Raw genomic sequence first — 16,099 nt, forward strand, 5'->3', positions numbered from 1 at the left:
GCCGCCCCACCGCTGTGCGCTATAGCGTCAGAATGAACATACAGATGTGCCGCTAAAGAAAGCAAACCAAATTTTGAATTTGCGTGCTAGAAGAAAGTTTTGTCTCGTGCAAAAATACAATATCAGGCCTTTTCTTTTAGCAGCTCATTCAGCATCCAGTGTGTTCTTTTGCGAACGATCAAACTGACGCAATTAAAGGTGACTAATTTTAGCCGTTGCACTGTGGGAGATTGAATAAACGCATTTTGAGACCCGACCTCATATCGAATCAAAAAAAGGATGCGGAAAAATAACCTTCACCATTGACAACTCCTCTGAACCTAGTCCAGAGAAGCGGTGCAACAAGTCAGCTAGTAGTTCCTTTCCTGTCAGTCGTCTTCGGAGACCAGGGCCTTTGGTGGCTTCGGCCGCCTCTACTGCCCATAGCGAGTTTCGAGCGTGGTGGCGCCAGAACGACGTTCTCCTCCTCCTCGTCGCAGTTTTCGGCTTTCAGAAGTATCCTACTTGTTGGTGCCGTCGTCACGTCCATTTTATCGTTTCCCGAGTTCACCTTATCCGGTACCGCCAAATTCGATGTCGGTGCCCTCCTCAAGCGATGTCGGTGCTGTAACAACTGATGTCTGCTCCGCCTTGCCGCTGTTCTTGATAACTGACGTCGCCTCACCGCCTTGCCGAGGTGCCTCAGAGGGAACATTCAAAAGGAGCTCGACCTCTGGAGGCGGTCCCTCCGGCTTCGGTTGTAAGAGTTCCGTCGAGCTCAAGGGTTGCAGGTTGTCGAAGGTGTTCCCACTCGCAGCTTGTTCTGCTTCCTTTTCATCTATCATTAGATCAGCATTCTCGTCGTAGAGCGAGCCACTTGTTGCCGCAGTGTAGTTCTTCACGCAGTCTGCCTCCCTAGGGCCGTAACGGTGATGCTCCTCGTAGCGGGATACGCGGCAGTGTTTTCTACTGTGCCCTGTCCTTTTGCACCGATGGCACAGTAGGGTGCATCCGGATACCAAAACGAGGGCGTTGACACCGAAGAGCCGGAGTTGCTAAAAGAAGCTGTTTTTTTTTTTTCTATTTTATCTTTTAGGGTGGTTCGGTCAAGACTGGTCGTCGATTGTACACCGAGGAAGCCCTGAGCACCCGATGTCTCGTGTGCCATTCCATGCACTTTGCCGCATGGCTGCAGTGCTCTACGCACCGCATAGTCAGTCACGGGAAGGAAAACCCAGTGGATTTTCAGGCAAATTTCTGAGTTTCTTGGGTCAGTTAGGATAGATCGCTTGCCTTTTATGGTGAGTTTTTGAGCCGCACGCAGCTGGTCCTTTGCTGTCGTTGAATGAAAAGTCGCCGTCCTCACATGGTTCATTTCATAGGCGCCGAACAACACCACGTCGTCCAGCACTTTCAGTCGTTAAAGCTTGTTGCTGAAGTGATCAATTCGATAAGGGCGGCCGTTGACGTCGAAGTGCAGGAAAATAGAGTTGACAGTAACTATTTCAGAAGACAGAGGGTCACAATAATGCCATAATCTTCAGAGGCCCTAGGACCGCGACAAGTCATGGCCGTTATCGCTGCACAGCTGAACCTCATGATCACACAACCGTCGTATTCGGCTGCCGGAAGTCGAGTGCAGAGCCACCGAGGCTGCTGGAAACAGCCCTTACGGTCACTGTTATGTCTGTCCATACGGACAAGCACGTGCTATTACCAGCTGTTGAACGTTTCCTTCACGCGTAATTTTAACGTACAATGTGAAGGCTTCTTCGGAAATTTGAGTCTGCTGATGCCGCAGAAACTAAAACGACTACAATGACCGATACATGACGACACCGTGACTCATGGTTGCTTCTCGAAATTACTCCTTGACTTGCTTGCCACGTCGTGTACAGCGTACTTATGTCCCGGCGGTGTAGTCATTCTTGTCGTTTCGGTAACGCTAAACGCAACCAAAGGAACTGTCTGAACTAGGCTTGAGAGCGCATTGGTCGAAATTTCAAGTATGCAATCGTTGAAAGTACCTCACGGGCCACCACACAAAGGACATCATCCGGGGCGCCAGACTTACAGCAGAACTTTTGCAAATACCCATGCGCCGACGAGCGTGCTGCGAGTGTAGTTACAAGCGTTGCACGTGCTAGCGTCTGCAGTAGTAACTGCCCAAATGCAATAGCATAGGCAAAATATTAGACTATTTTTTATCTCGCACGCCCATTCGTCAACGCCTTAATGTTTTTATTTACTTCGAATTTTTTATACGGGGAAGGCGAGCGCGTGCGGCGCGTTAACTTACATTCCCAGCATTATCGCGTCCAGCAGGCATGCATTCGTATTCTTGCTGGAAGTGCTTCCACTCAAACGAAGCCCGGGACAATGTCATGTTTGCAACTGTTTAAGGTTACCTTCGTGTGCATACGTCACTCGCTTCCGCACAAAGTGACTTCACGAGAATGTTATGACTACATTTGTTCGATATCATCATATTAAAGAGTGGCTTAATGTTTCCTGGATTCGGTGTCCGTAAGTGGTGTTGGTGAATCTACGGCGCCCATTATTTTGTATCGATGCTGCCATAAGTGAGCATATTTGTTATCAGCTATTTTATCTGTTGACTGTAAAACTTGTCACATTTGATTAATGAGGGCTTGTAGACCACGAAGGTACTAAAAAGACTTGCGAGGACTTTGCTAAAAGTTATTTGATTTCTCTAGTGGGCATATGAAAATATTAATGTTTAGTAAAACTACGTGTTGATGTTTACACTTTCCTGAAATGGCATTGACAACTCTAGCAAAACATTTATTTCCGATAATAATAGCAACATTTTAACAACTGCCCACCCCTCAAAAAAAAGAAGGAAAGAAAGACAAACAGAAGATTTTTTTACATTTTGCTTTTTTTTATTTAGAGAGCAGAAGTACCGCCATCGTAATGTCGCAGCTATGTGAATGCTCTGAAAGTTTTTAAGAAGATATATGAATGATGGTTCTTTTAGTTTTCTGTATGACTGTACATGTATAGGACGACTCTGTTACCTCAAAGAAGCGGTAGCTTCTTTTTGCTGTTTGTTAACAATAATCGATGGGCTGTTACAAAACCTCTTAATGAGGTAAAAAGTGCTAAAATAGTGTACTCATGTAAACGGCAAAATTTGATGTCCTTTCTTAATTTTCCAAAGTCAAATGCAAAAGAGCTTTTATTGTGTGCTCCCCTGATGAGGTCGCGCAGTGCACTTGCGACCAAGACGCGTTTGAAGGTTACAAAACAACGCCTCTGTGGCCTTTACAATGTGGCATAAGCTATAATGTTTTGCGTCTTCGATGCTGAAGAAATTAGTCTCAGAAAATTCTAAGTACACATCCCTGAAACCCTCCCTAGAATTGCAGCGGTCAAACTACCTCTAGAAAACGATGCCACCTACAAATATTGTCTGTAAATTAGTAAGATCCGAAGTTAACTGAATCTTCGGTGTCTATAAAATAACAATTGATTTTTTTTTTCATTTACTCTCTCCAGGATATGCATTTAGATCATGTGATTTAATTGTGACAGCCGAACTTTCTAATCTCTTTGCAACGTGATGCCACGAATCAACAAGTTTTTTTTTTTTTGTTTTTTTTTTTGTTTTTTTTATTGTTAAATGTTGCTTCAGGGTAATCTAACTTCGATCCTACGGGCGAGGCTTCTTCTAATTAACGTGGCCGATGCGATCGATTACGACCAGATGTGGGAAAACCATCTCATCTGGACACCGAGACAAATGGGATGGATAACTCAAGCACGCGATAGTGCAATCAAAGAGAATCCCGTCGAACGTTTCCCAAATGAATTCCTATAGGGCCTCAACAAACGAGAGAAGATTGCATGTAACACTGGAAGAATATAATTCTTGTCATGTGCGTGCGCAAAAGAATAAATAAAATAGAATAAAAAAGCACATTTCAGTGAAACACCGTTGATATCGCCGAGATGACTGCGAAATCGACTTTCGCTAGCCTTTGACTGACCATTGTCGAAAAAAGACAGCCGCAGCTTTGCTCCGGTCAAAGCAGATATCCTCGAGGGTTACAAAAGAATTGCCGTTCTGTCAAGAATGATGGCTCTCGATCGCTTCAGATGCCGAGGGTCGGGTGGTAAGTAGTCTATTTTCCGCGCGGTACGGCAGTTGTCCCGCGAAAGGGATGTCTTCTTCCTTTGGGGGCGGCTGCTCGTTTCTGCCATTGACCGGAACGGGCCAGGACACTGGCGGCCGCTGGTCACTGCTGCGCCACCGAGGCTTCATGAGCTTTCCTGTCACGTGAGACGCGAGGCTGAAACGTGACTTCCTTCTCGAAGCGTGTCATCAATTCCGGTCTGTCTCGCAGACAGATTCTGGGACTATGGAGGTCGCCGGAGATTCCCGAGCTGCAGCGCGTTCGATCCCAGGGGTGCTGTTTTTATGGCGAGCATGGCAAACAGACCCAGCAGCGAATGGTTTCTCGGTGTTGGCGTGTTCGGGCTCTTTGACCCACCGTACGAGAGTGATCAGTCCTACGGGGTCGTGGTAAAAAATCTGCAGCATTTGCACTTGAAAGGTGCACACAATTGTCTCTAACTCAGTCATGCTTCAACAGCATTTATGATTAAGATTAATTAATCTTGAAATAATAACAGAATCCCGTACTACTCAAATTACTTCGTCGTTTTCGGCCATACTGACACATTTTTACCAACACCATACACCTGAATGTTTGCCGTGCAATAGATATTATATTTGTCGTATTTGGGGGTGTTTTCTTATTACACACAGGTAATTTACACAAAGCTACTAGTTTATGCTCAAAAATGAGTGCGCTATAAACACGAGTCCTACTAGAGCGATAAATAAGAACCGACATGCACAGCCCTATAACACATGCACTACGGTCGCGATGGTACTTTTGGCGGGCGTTTAGTATTTCGATGCTCTTAAAATAAGCGCGAGTGATTGCAGGCCTGTCAAAGAAACCCTCGCGTGTATGATTCTCGTGTGAGAGCATAACCTACTTTATTCTACAAAGTCTGTCTAATCGCAAATCACAATCTGGTTTGTGGATTGTCGCTGTCGCTTATTTTCGTTTGTCGCTCTAGCGACACCCGGGCGTGAGTAAAGCTTCTGCTCGCAAACAGTCTATAATTTATTGTATGCGTGAATAGATTTTAACTTGGCACTAGGTAGACTTGCTTAATGTTCATTACGTTTTTCTTTTCTCAGGTTAAAAAAACAATAATAATATAATTTAAAGCATTTTCTTAAATCTAGTCTACGTTCTTACTTTGTATCTAATTTAGACTTTACCGAAAGAAATAACAAAAATATTAATTGAAATTTGGAGCCTTCATTAGATACTTTTGACGAGCACATTTCTATGTGACATTGACCGGTTAATAAGATAGAAAGTTGTTTTAGCTAAAATTAAAAAAAAAAAAACTAAACTGCTCATCTTTGAGGCAAACTTTAACCAGAGAGTTGAGTTTCTATTTACCCTTTGCCCTCCGTATTTCAATATTCTTGGTAGCTACAGACCAAATGCGTCAAGTAAAAGCCAGGGTAGAAGCTCCGTGTATTTTAGGGGGTTATTTATACCAGAGTGTTATTTAAAGTTCCTTTTCTCTTTTCTGGTCCTACTTGCAGGTAGAATGCACCGACAAGCCGCCTCGGTGTTGCCAATACAAAGTTTTAGAATATGGACCCAAATGCTTTGAGTCCACCGGGCAGCCTATACAATGCACTGCTGCGCATGCCCAGGCGTTTTGCGACTGAGCATCGTGTTGCCTCCAGCTGCTTCTAAGACCCAAAGTGCCGGGGTTTGCTCTCTTAAACTATCTATTGTTTCTCTGGCCCCCTGCGTTTCAAGCTTGTAACGTTCGCAGGATTGGCAGTTAATGGTTTTGACTGGACAGCACCGGACACTCATGCGTTTGACTTCTTTAGTAGACGTCATTCCAGGACGAATGTGCGCTGCTCTTTGGGGAATATTAGTGCGGCGTCAGGTTGTTATCCTCCGGTTTTAATAAGGTAAAAGCTGTATTCAAAACATTTAAATATTTTCCGGAATTGACTTATATTTTTATAAGTTGATATTTTAGGGCAGTAAAACTTTTACCGACAATAATTTTTATGGCTCAGAATCATTCACACAACTGATAATGAATATGTTACGCCTAATTCATGGCTGATGTATAAGATATAGTTGGAAAAGGTAAATTAAATATAAATAAAGACGCAGTTTTTATTGTGATTTTTGTCAGCCCTGTTATTTCCTTTAGGGCACTGACAAGCGAAGCACACGTTTTGTTTATTCCAAGTTCGAGCGATGCTTCAATTCTGCTCTACCTTTAATAAGGGGGGGGGGGGGGGGGCTAAATAAAAATCCAACGAGGGAAACATCGTCATACAATATGACAGGACCTAAAAACAGCGAGATTATCGTGAATAAGAGGGTAGTTCTACTATTTGATTTCGGCGCGACCGTGCTTCCCTTCCAACAGATCAGCCCTGCACCGGGTGTTTCGTTTACTTCTAGCACACTGACGAGGAGACGACACTCAGACTGGATCTCGCCTCGTTCATCTTAATAAAAACGCTAGACAAGGAAGCCCGCGCCTCAGCGAATGGAGGAAGGCACTCGAGCCTGACCCTGACGCCTGACCCCCATCGCCGTCATGTGCTTGCCCATCTCTTCCGAACGGATTGCAGCGCGTACATGTGTCCCGATGCAAGGAAGTGTCCCACTATTCATGCGGCTGTCCCGCGATTAAATGGACGAAATGAATCGGCGGCGCACTTCCATTTATTAGCGGCCCCTTCCTACGACATTTGATGCGCACCCTCCCCCACACGCACGTACATAATCACTCTTTCCTCCCCCTCCCGCCCCCCCCCCCCCCCCCCCCCCCGTTCCGCCAACCCAGTTTCCCTAGCACCCACCCTACCAGACGCGGAACGTTTGTATACCGAATCTCCCGCGTCCCCCACTCCCTCCTATTCCTTCAGATATCACGTGACTCATGATATTCCCCCTGCCGCTCTACATTTGTTTAGACTACAGGAATTAGAACGGGGGAGGGGAGAGGGATGGGGTCCTTCTGCTGTGCAGGCAGTCGATCGCGGAGGTTGGTCCGAGCCGTGAGTCACGCACGCGGTTCTGGGAGAGGCAGAGGGGACCTGCACGGACCACCACAGCGGGCTAAAATGTCGCTCGGCGCGGGGAATCCCCCGAGTCCAAGCTGTCGCCTGATGCGGGACCGGGTTACGTCGGGGCCACGGCCCGGTGGGGAGGGTATTCTTGCGGTGTACGGTTCTTTGCATATCAAAAGTCCCGCCGACCGCCATGCTATCCGCAACAACCCCCCCCCCCCCCCCTCCCCTCCCCCGCCTCCTTTTATCCCCCTCTCCGTTTCGATCTGCACTGCATGCGCGGGCACGGAGGAGGGATGGAGACAAATCCTGTGGCGTGCTCTCGCGTGTGTTCATTACCATAACAAGTGCGGAGGTAGTACTGCTCCGATAACGTTCTAATAACTATCCCCCCCTCCCCGCGTGCATACATATACGCACGCACGCTCTGTGTTGGGCCACCGCGTAAATTGTGTTCCGAAGCACCTTCTGTGCGGGGGAGGAACTTTTCTCACAGTCGCTTACATTCGGGGCCCCTCGGTCATTCTTGTCTCGCTCCGCGCTTTAATTAGCGACGATTAGGAAACGCTCAGGGCTTTAATTGGTAGCGAAGTGTACCTCGTTAAGAGGGCGCGCATATGCGTTTCTTGGCGGATGACGGGGTTTACCAAATCGCGCAGACGTCTGTCGTACCAGAGCGCTTAACTCTGCGAGTATTTGTGAGGCGTTCCTTCTCGTGATGGAGTGTGTTTGAGCCTCTGCGCGTCCTGTGTAGCCCCCACGACAATGACATACACAAAGAAAAAGTGACGTCTGCAATATTTTTTGTCGGCTTCAAGTTTCTGAAATTGTGAGGCATTGACCACACTTCTTGAGGTCTATGCGCAACCTTTTTATGGTGCTTAACCTCAATAAAGGTATTATGTAACAGCCAATGTAATTTAGATCTGACATTTGTATTAAGGCGATAAATTCTAATGGCGTGCGGGCGTTGTAAGTACCGCGTGATTCACGTTAATGCCGATAGTCGAGCAGCAGTACTGCGCTGGCTAACATTTTAATATACAGCGAAAGTACCAGACGCTCATTATGACTTACTAACTTCCTTATGTCTAAACATGCGCATAACACAATTTTACATTAATAACTTTCCGACAAATGTTTAAATAACTTTTTGTTTTTCTTATTGTGACATAATATTTCAATAGCGGATCCTAGTCTCGGGGCGTGGCAGGTGTATTACGCCACGCATCTCGAAAGGCGGTGCATGGATTGCTCAAGCCACATGCGCAAACACAAATTTAACTGAAACACCTGTATGTTTTATATTATCTCAATGTATACACTCCGTGCGACGCGACTGGCGCGCCGTCGCGCGGCCGGTACCGAAGGTAGGCAGCGAGAACCCCAGAGAAAACGAAACCGAAACCACGCCGCGTACGTTGGTACGCATTGAAGTCGGAGTGGTGCGGTTGCGCTGGGTTCACAGCATGAAGTGCTGCCTGTGCTGCGTCATTAAGTGCTTCAATAGTTATGCGTCGTATCTCGTGGAGACAAAGTTTCACAGTTTTTTACCTCGCCGATGTTTTGTAGGACAGCGACAACGATGGAGCCGTGCCGTACGACGTGAGAAATTTGGTCTCCCGATCATGTGTGCCACTGTGTCGGCACGGCTGACATATTCTACACTGCCGCTTTGCGCTCTGCGTTTGTTTTCGTACCACTAACGCCTACATGTGTCAGCGCCGATGGGACAAACCCACACTCGCAGGTATGCAGTGTCAATTTTGTTGGAGGAATGCCTTCCAAAGAAGTTTCGTCCCCATCGTACGTGTCGATGATATTTCCGGACAAGTATGGCACGCAATCTGTACTTCACGAAGAAAGATTCGAAAGGTATAAAAAGTGGCAAATATAAATCTAAAGAAAACAACAATGAAATTCGGAATCACTGGAGAATCGACGTTTGAGTATGGAAGTTTATGTGGTGTGCTTTCTTTCTTGACCAGCCTCCTTTTGGATGTGGAAACGCTGACACCCCGAGTTCTGTAGACAACATTTTTTTTCTCGGCTTCTTTTTTCTCCACTGGTCCCTTCCTACCTGTAAAGTGTGCACCTCCCACGATGAGTGGTATTATCTGACAGCCTTTGACGGTCAAAGCCAGTTCCCATTTAGTTACGCCGCCCAAACTAAATTTCCACCTGGTTTCGCTATGCCAACTCTTTTTGTTATAATAAGTGTTGTGCCAAGTGACGGTCATGTCAAAGTACCTGTGCGCCGAAAATCAGCACCTCGCACAACAGGTTATTACACAACAGCTGACCGCAAAAGCCCTTGGCGGCCAAACCGTGTGTTGGCCGACAACTTTGTTTTCTCGGCTTTGGGACCACCTTTCGTAAAGTTGTTTCAATTGGAAGTAGAGTCCACTAGTTCCTTCCTACCTCTAAAGTCTCCACCTCCCCCGACCAGTGGTATTCTCTTGACAGCCTTTTCATGATCACAACCGGTTCCCATTGAGTTACGCCGCCCAAACCAAATTTTCACCTGGTTTCCCTATGCCACCTTTTTTTTTTGTATAAGTGCTGTGTTATGTTACTGTCAAGTCCAAGCACCTGTGTGCCCAAATCTGCACTTTGCACAGCCCGCGATAACACAACATTTTGGCTCCAATATTGGATACCCCGTACAGCTTTATTTCTTTATTCGTTAGAAACATAACTTTCACACCTGCTGTCTCAAAGAAACTTGGCTCTCTTCGTGCACAAACTTAGTGAACCTCTCACTCGCCTCCAAATATCATCGTTCCAGCAGTCCTAAATTTACAGCGACGAGCGAAATAAATTTCCCACTCAGAGCAATTAAGGTGGCGGCCGTCTTGTTTTTCGGAAAATTACTCCAACTCCTTTTTCGGCCGCCACTGGAGAAATTACCCCTAATTACGACTCAAACTCAATATATAAGAAGTAGAGAACTGCTAAATGCCCTTCTGCCCCAGCACTCATGCAACGTCACCCTCAACTTATCGGCTCAAAAAGCAAAAGTTTCGTCCGTGCGCGCTTCCGCCGCCACAGCTTGGCATGCGAAAAGGCGCCGCAGGCTGCTGGACGCGCCTCACAGTCGAACGCCAGCTCCTCCGCTAGCGGCGCTGCGCGCGTTTTTCAAAGCGCCCCCTATAGTTCCCGCACGGAGTGTATAGGCACATTCGCGTAATAACTACTGCCTTAGACACACGGAAGAACACAGCATAGCATCGCACTACGCTCAAAGAACCACACATTCCAACTTTTTACAAAAAATGACTGAAATTTCCACTGCAAAAACATTTGTACAAAAAGTTAGAACTTTTAATATTGGTTATTAGGCCTCTTCACTACACGTTCATTGCCGATTGTTTTCTTTTTTGCACATTCTAAGACGCATAACCGTCCATAAAGCGCACGGACGGGATTCACTCTCTCATCAAATCTTTTGGAAGCTCAAACGAGGCTACACTTACGTTACAGCTGCCATGCTCGGTGGGATGCACAACAACACGTTGACTGCCTAGCGAAGTGGTCGAACAAGTAATCCGAGTCTTCGTTGAACACAATTGATGTCGAATTTCTAGGCATTTATAAACTTGCCGTATGCTCAGTGACTGCATCCCGTAGACTCTGAATATTTCTCAAGCGATTGGACAACATTTTAAGGCCCTTTCGCGCACCTGTAACTTCTTAGGGCCGGAATACCAGAGGCCCGTTCACACACTTCTCAAACAGCACGGGATTTGGCCAAGCACTGGCCAATGGCTGGCGATGGTTTTTTGGTCTATGGCCAAAAAGTAGCCCTTCATCGGCAATGCTTGGCCGATGGCTCATGGTCAATGGGCAAAGGACAGAGAAAGATCAGCCATCAGCAAATGACTGGCCACTCTCTGGCCACTTGCCAAAGAAGCATTTCCGGCCATTGGCCAATGATTGGCTAAATCTGTGCTGCTTGAGAATTGCTACCAAGTGCAACCGACTGAGAACATGGCCTGTTTTTAAGACTCTTGCAACGGCTTACGACTTGATGCGCTGCCGCACAGTCGGTCGTAAAACGTCACAAATGGCTTAAGAACCGGTCATGCCCAAGTCGGTCGTAGTCAAACACAACTGTGTGAATAAACCTTTATTCGGTAATGGAATAACAATCTAATGTGATTTTATAGTATCCAAGCATTAAAGACACGAACCATATATATTTCCTCTTCCGTGCACAGAACAAAATCACTCGTAAGTACTACAATCAAGGAAGAGAACGACAGCGAAATAAGGAGAGATAAACTTGTATATATAAATGAAGTTATTTCTCGCTCACTTGCACAAGATGCAGGAAAGGAAAGCGCCTCTAAATGAAATCAACCTCACAAAGTACGGCGGCGAGGTTATCATACAATATCGTTCGAAACATGGCTCCACATGGTTCAACAACGCTTGACTTGTTCGAAGGAACGTTTAAGTAAATGCGGAGTATTAAACGCAAGCGCGCAAAACAATCTTAAAACCATTGAAAATGGGGTCCGCTACAGACCACATATGCGTGCCCTCTTTTCGGTTCATTTGACGTTCCTTGGATACTTTTTTTTTTATTTCAGAACAATCCACTTAACTTAAAAAAAAAACAAAAAAACTATCCAATCATTTTTGCTCAGTATTTCTTGTCCAGTTCATTTTTAGACGTCTAGGGCGCTTTAGAACAATGCAGGGGGCTAATACAAAAGAAGCGCTCGCGCCCCTCGGAGCCCATTCATTCATTTTCGCGCGCAGTTGCAGGTTCTCGCCGGGATGATAAATGACTCGAAGAAGGCGACAGAGGAACGAACGAGATGCGGGCAAGTGCATTGATTTATCGTGGCCCGTCGCACTGGCAGGAGGCCCCGCGCGGGGGGGAGGGGAGGGGGGGCTGAACTCACGAGTTACCGACCGACGTCGAAACAGACAGACGAGAAGGAAAAGGGAGAGTGCCAAAGAAGTGTCAGATTTGTAAAGCCCGTGCAGCGACCCCGATGAATGCGGCCGACTCGGTTCAGCGGTGGACAGGGCCACCGCCCACGCTCGGAAATTTAACGCGACTTCCGCTTGGGAGGCAGCGAGCGAGGGCGCCTAGTCGTGTCATCTTACGACAGTGACGAGAAGTCGCAATAACTTGCAGCTTGCGTCGAATTCAAATAATATTTCTGCCGTCTATAAGTTCAGACAGCGGGAAGTTAATGAGTCCCAGTGAGCGTCTGGTGTGTCCGCTGTAGATGAGAAATGTAGCCAGAGCAGTAACACTTGTAGCCTGGGGGCTTTGATGTGCATAACACAGTTTGATGTGCATAACAACATAACAACTGGTCAGGCGTCGCGGTTCAGCAAAGGTTAGCTGGGTTCTGCTGCAAGAGCTTTCGCTCCAAGAGCTTGCAGGTGCGCTGCGCAAACGCTCTCGGCAACGGTATCCTCCGGATTCAAGCAGAGTTGGTGATCTTTTTTTTTTTTTTTCAGAGCTTCTGGGCACGTAAGGCGAATAGACCAATTTTCACCAGTCCGTTTCGTTATAGCACCTCTGCCGCCATGCATCATGGGAAATGCATGCGGTCTTTCTGCATGCGCGACAACGCCGCCGCGGGTCTGTGCGAGCAGTGCACGAGACGCCACGAACTGTTTGTGCACTGCTACCTGCCTCGTGTGGACCAGCGTGATGCCGCCATCACGCATGCGTTGAACGCTTTGTGGGATTGGTTTATCAAAAGACGCGTTCGCTTTGAAACGTTTCCGTGCGTCTACATTTTTCCAAAGGACTCGGTTCTGGGAGCAAATAAATACGGTGTATGTAAGGAGCTGAACGAACGAGGGATTTGAAACTATATTTATACGTAAAAATGCTATCTGCGATTTGATAGTTATTGAGACGCAAACACGTAAAGCGTCATGCTGTGTGTCACATGGCTGATTTGAGTCTTCCTTCTAAACATATTTTTGGTCCCGGTGTTCGTCGTGGTCCTTGCATAACGTGCTGTAAACCTCGTGCATATATTTAAGAGTGTTCGTTCTTTAAATTTTCCGTGAAACAGGGGTATACGAGTATCTCTAACACATCCTTCTGAATGAGACAACACAAAGACGGACCCGTTGCGACCTTGTGAGAGTTCTTCAGACGTAAAAATACGGCCCCATATTTAAGGAAAATACACCGCAAGAATAGACGGATGTCACAAAAAACTGAAGACACCCTTAAAGTGTTTTGAACGCCAAATGAATATTCATTTTCTGAAAGAGATGGGGAAAACAGTGGAAGAGAACTAAGGTGATAGAAACACGCACAAGCCACACCCAAGGTAGGCATAAAAAGGTTGTCTCCCTACCAATGCCTCACACTTCCTCATGAACTTTACGTTTCCACCTAAAATAGTTAAAGAGCCGGAGTAAAAATAGTCACTTAAAATGATTTTTTTTCTGTTTAAGCTTCACACGAGCTAGTACGTTCTTGTCTTCTATTTAAACTATCTGGCTTCTGTAACATTCGAGGGGCGTTTTTAGCACTATGTTTATGCGACTCTATAGGCGATTGAAAACTGGGCATCTGGCCACCGCCATGCTCCTGCTCGGGCGAGGAAGCACGTGAAATTACAATTCCGCAATGTCACCTTCCCGCGGATTCTGCACGTGCTTGAATGCATAGGGCACCAGCCGGAACGCCAAGCTTGCAAACGTGTACATCTGGAATGCCAAAACATGGACTTTGCTGTAGATGTTACGCCCTAACTGGCGCGTTTAACTACTAAGAAGAGCCTTTAAGAGATCGTTTGGAAACGATAAGGCGAGGACACCGCACGATTACTATCACTTCACGGGCCAATTTCGAAGCCGAAAAATTACGCGGGATAAACACGCGACAACTTGCACCATGCACGCTTCGCGGGCAAGACTTCAATGAATTGATTCGTAATCGTTATTTGGGAAAAAGTTTCCTGTGAAATCTTTATTTTTTTATATATAAATATTGCCAGCTTTTATTTACCAATATAAGACAGCAATAGAAATTAATCGGCAATATTTTTGTCATTTATATATTTTAGCCCTCAGAACATCTTTATTTTTTTATCCAGGTTGACTACAATATATCAAGGGGGCATGTTTTTTTTTTTTATTTTTTTTCTCTTATTTATTTCTCTATTCATCAGCCTTTCTGCTTTAGTTAAATTTCAGGATGAGGCGGAACGTAGTAGCGCCAGCGAGTACCATTGACTTTAACCCGTTAACTCCCGTTGTTCGGCAACTCGGGCAGCCAAGACGCCATTGAACGAAAGGAACTCGCGCTTTTTTCCGCCACTGTGCAGGGATTCCACAGCTTTCAACGAAGCACACGTCTTCAGAGGATCTAAGAAGAATACATAGGCTCGCTGCGAGTGTTTATGTTGCGCCTCGCAAAATAATGTAGTGGACTGAAGAGGACTTTGCCGATCTGAAGCGAGGCGCCACTAAGGATCAGCGTGTTCGTCGTGCAAATGACACGCCGGAAGAGAGGAAACTGCGATTGACTAGGGACTGAAAAACTAGGCGGCCTCATTCCGGTACCACCAAGGACCGACCAAGCGAAACAAGGTTGTCACAATTTTATTGGGGGAGTATGACCTTCAAATGAAGAAACCTCGATATTATATTACATTTCTACATTGTCTGCAGCAAAGTTCATCAGGAGCGCAGCTCCGTCCCCTTTCAACAGAATCTCGTCGTTATGGCGAAGAAGCCCAGTTCGTTTAAGCCCACAATCGTCTAAGATAATGCCTTAAGGTACAGCTTGAAGCGGTCACGTATCCAACGGTGCAGAGTTTACTATGACTCAGAGAATATCTTAGCCATAACACGCGATCGCTGACCGCTCATTACCACCATCACCTCTCAGGCTCTTCCGGCAGCACTGCGGATGTAAGATGCGGAGCAAAGCTGTATCAACGGGCATTCGCAGTGCTTCGGAAAGGGTGAAGTAACACAACGGCTTCACCTATGGTTCTCGCAGGAGTGCCATTCGCTTCTTTGGCACTGGTTGTATGTGGAGAGGCCACACCCCCAACACGGAAGCAGCCGAACACTGTGCAGTAACGAAAGAGTTTCTGCGAGCGACGTAGTTCAAAATACGATTACGCAAAAAAGTGCCAAGTTCCCAAAAACAATTCGCGTGACGCTTCGCTTGCTCACTTTTCCTGAGCACAACACTAGTTATATTTCTTTTTTTTAAATAATTGTGTTTTGACTTCAAATTTTCTGGAGTTCTTCTGTTTTTCGCCTTGATTGACTCTCTTTGAGATCTGCGGAAAAGTTGACTCGCATATTTTTTTTGTTTTGGTGTGTGTGACCGCTATGTTGCTTTGGAAAGTACGTGGGCATTTCGCCATAATACATATTGAAGCTGTTAACAACTGTCGCTGATTCTCATAATGAAAAGTAGAAGACTTCTCCCAAATTTTAGATAGACAACAATGTGGATGTGACATCTCATTGAAAGTAGTGCACCAACACTTATTTTAGTCCATGGAAAACAAACTGAGAACTCCTAAGCGCGTATTAAACTTTTTCTCTTACCTTGGAATAAAGTATTGGGGTTCCTTTTAGCGTTACTGAACGAACGTTTGCTTTCGAGGTAGTTGTAGAAGTTCCCTTTCTAGATCACTCAGGTTCAAAGTAACGGGTGTGCGAGCTGCGAGCCCTCCGAAACTTGTAATCGCAGAACTGTCTATAGTCTGCACTCTTATTCACGATCCCTCAGAAAAAAAACCTGCGGACGCAGAGAGAATCTCGATTACGCTTACGCAGGGACGCGTCGCTTTCCCTGCAATCGCGCCCAGTCGGGTCATCATCTCCCCGCGCGCACTTCAGTCCACAAACTTCGCGTTTTTTTTTTTTGTTTTTTTCTCATTTTGAATCGCACCTTGCGTCTACTCTGCATTCTTCTGTGCATAGTTCGGCGTAGTTTTG

This window comes from Ixodes scapularis, unplaced genomic scaffold, assembly GCF_016920785.2.
Source record: "Ixodes scapularis isolate PalLabHiFi unplaced genomic scaffold, ASM1692078v2 PGA_scaffold0__279_contigs__length_252992795, whole genome shotgun sequence".
Lineage (NCBI taxonomy): Eukaryota > Metazoa > Arthropoda > Arachnida > Ixodida > Ixodidae > Ixodes > Ixodes scapularis.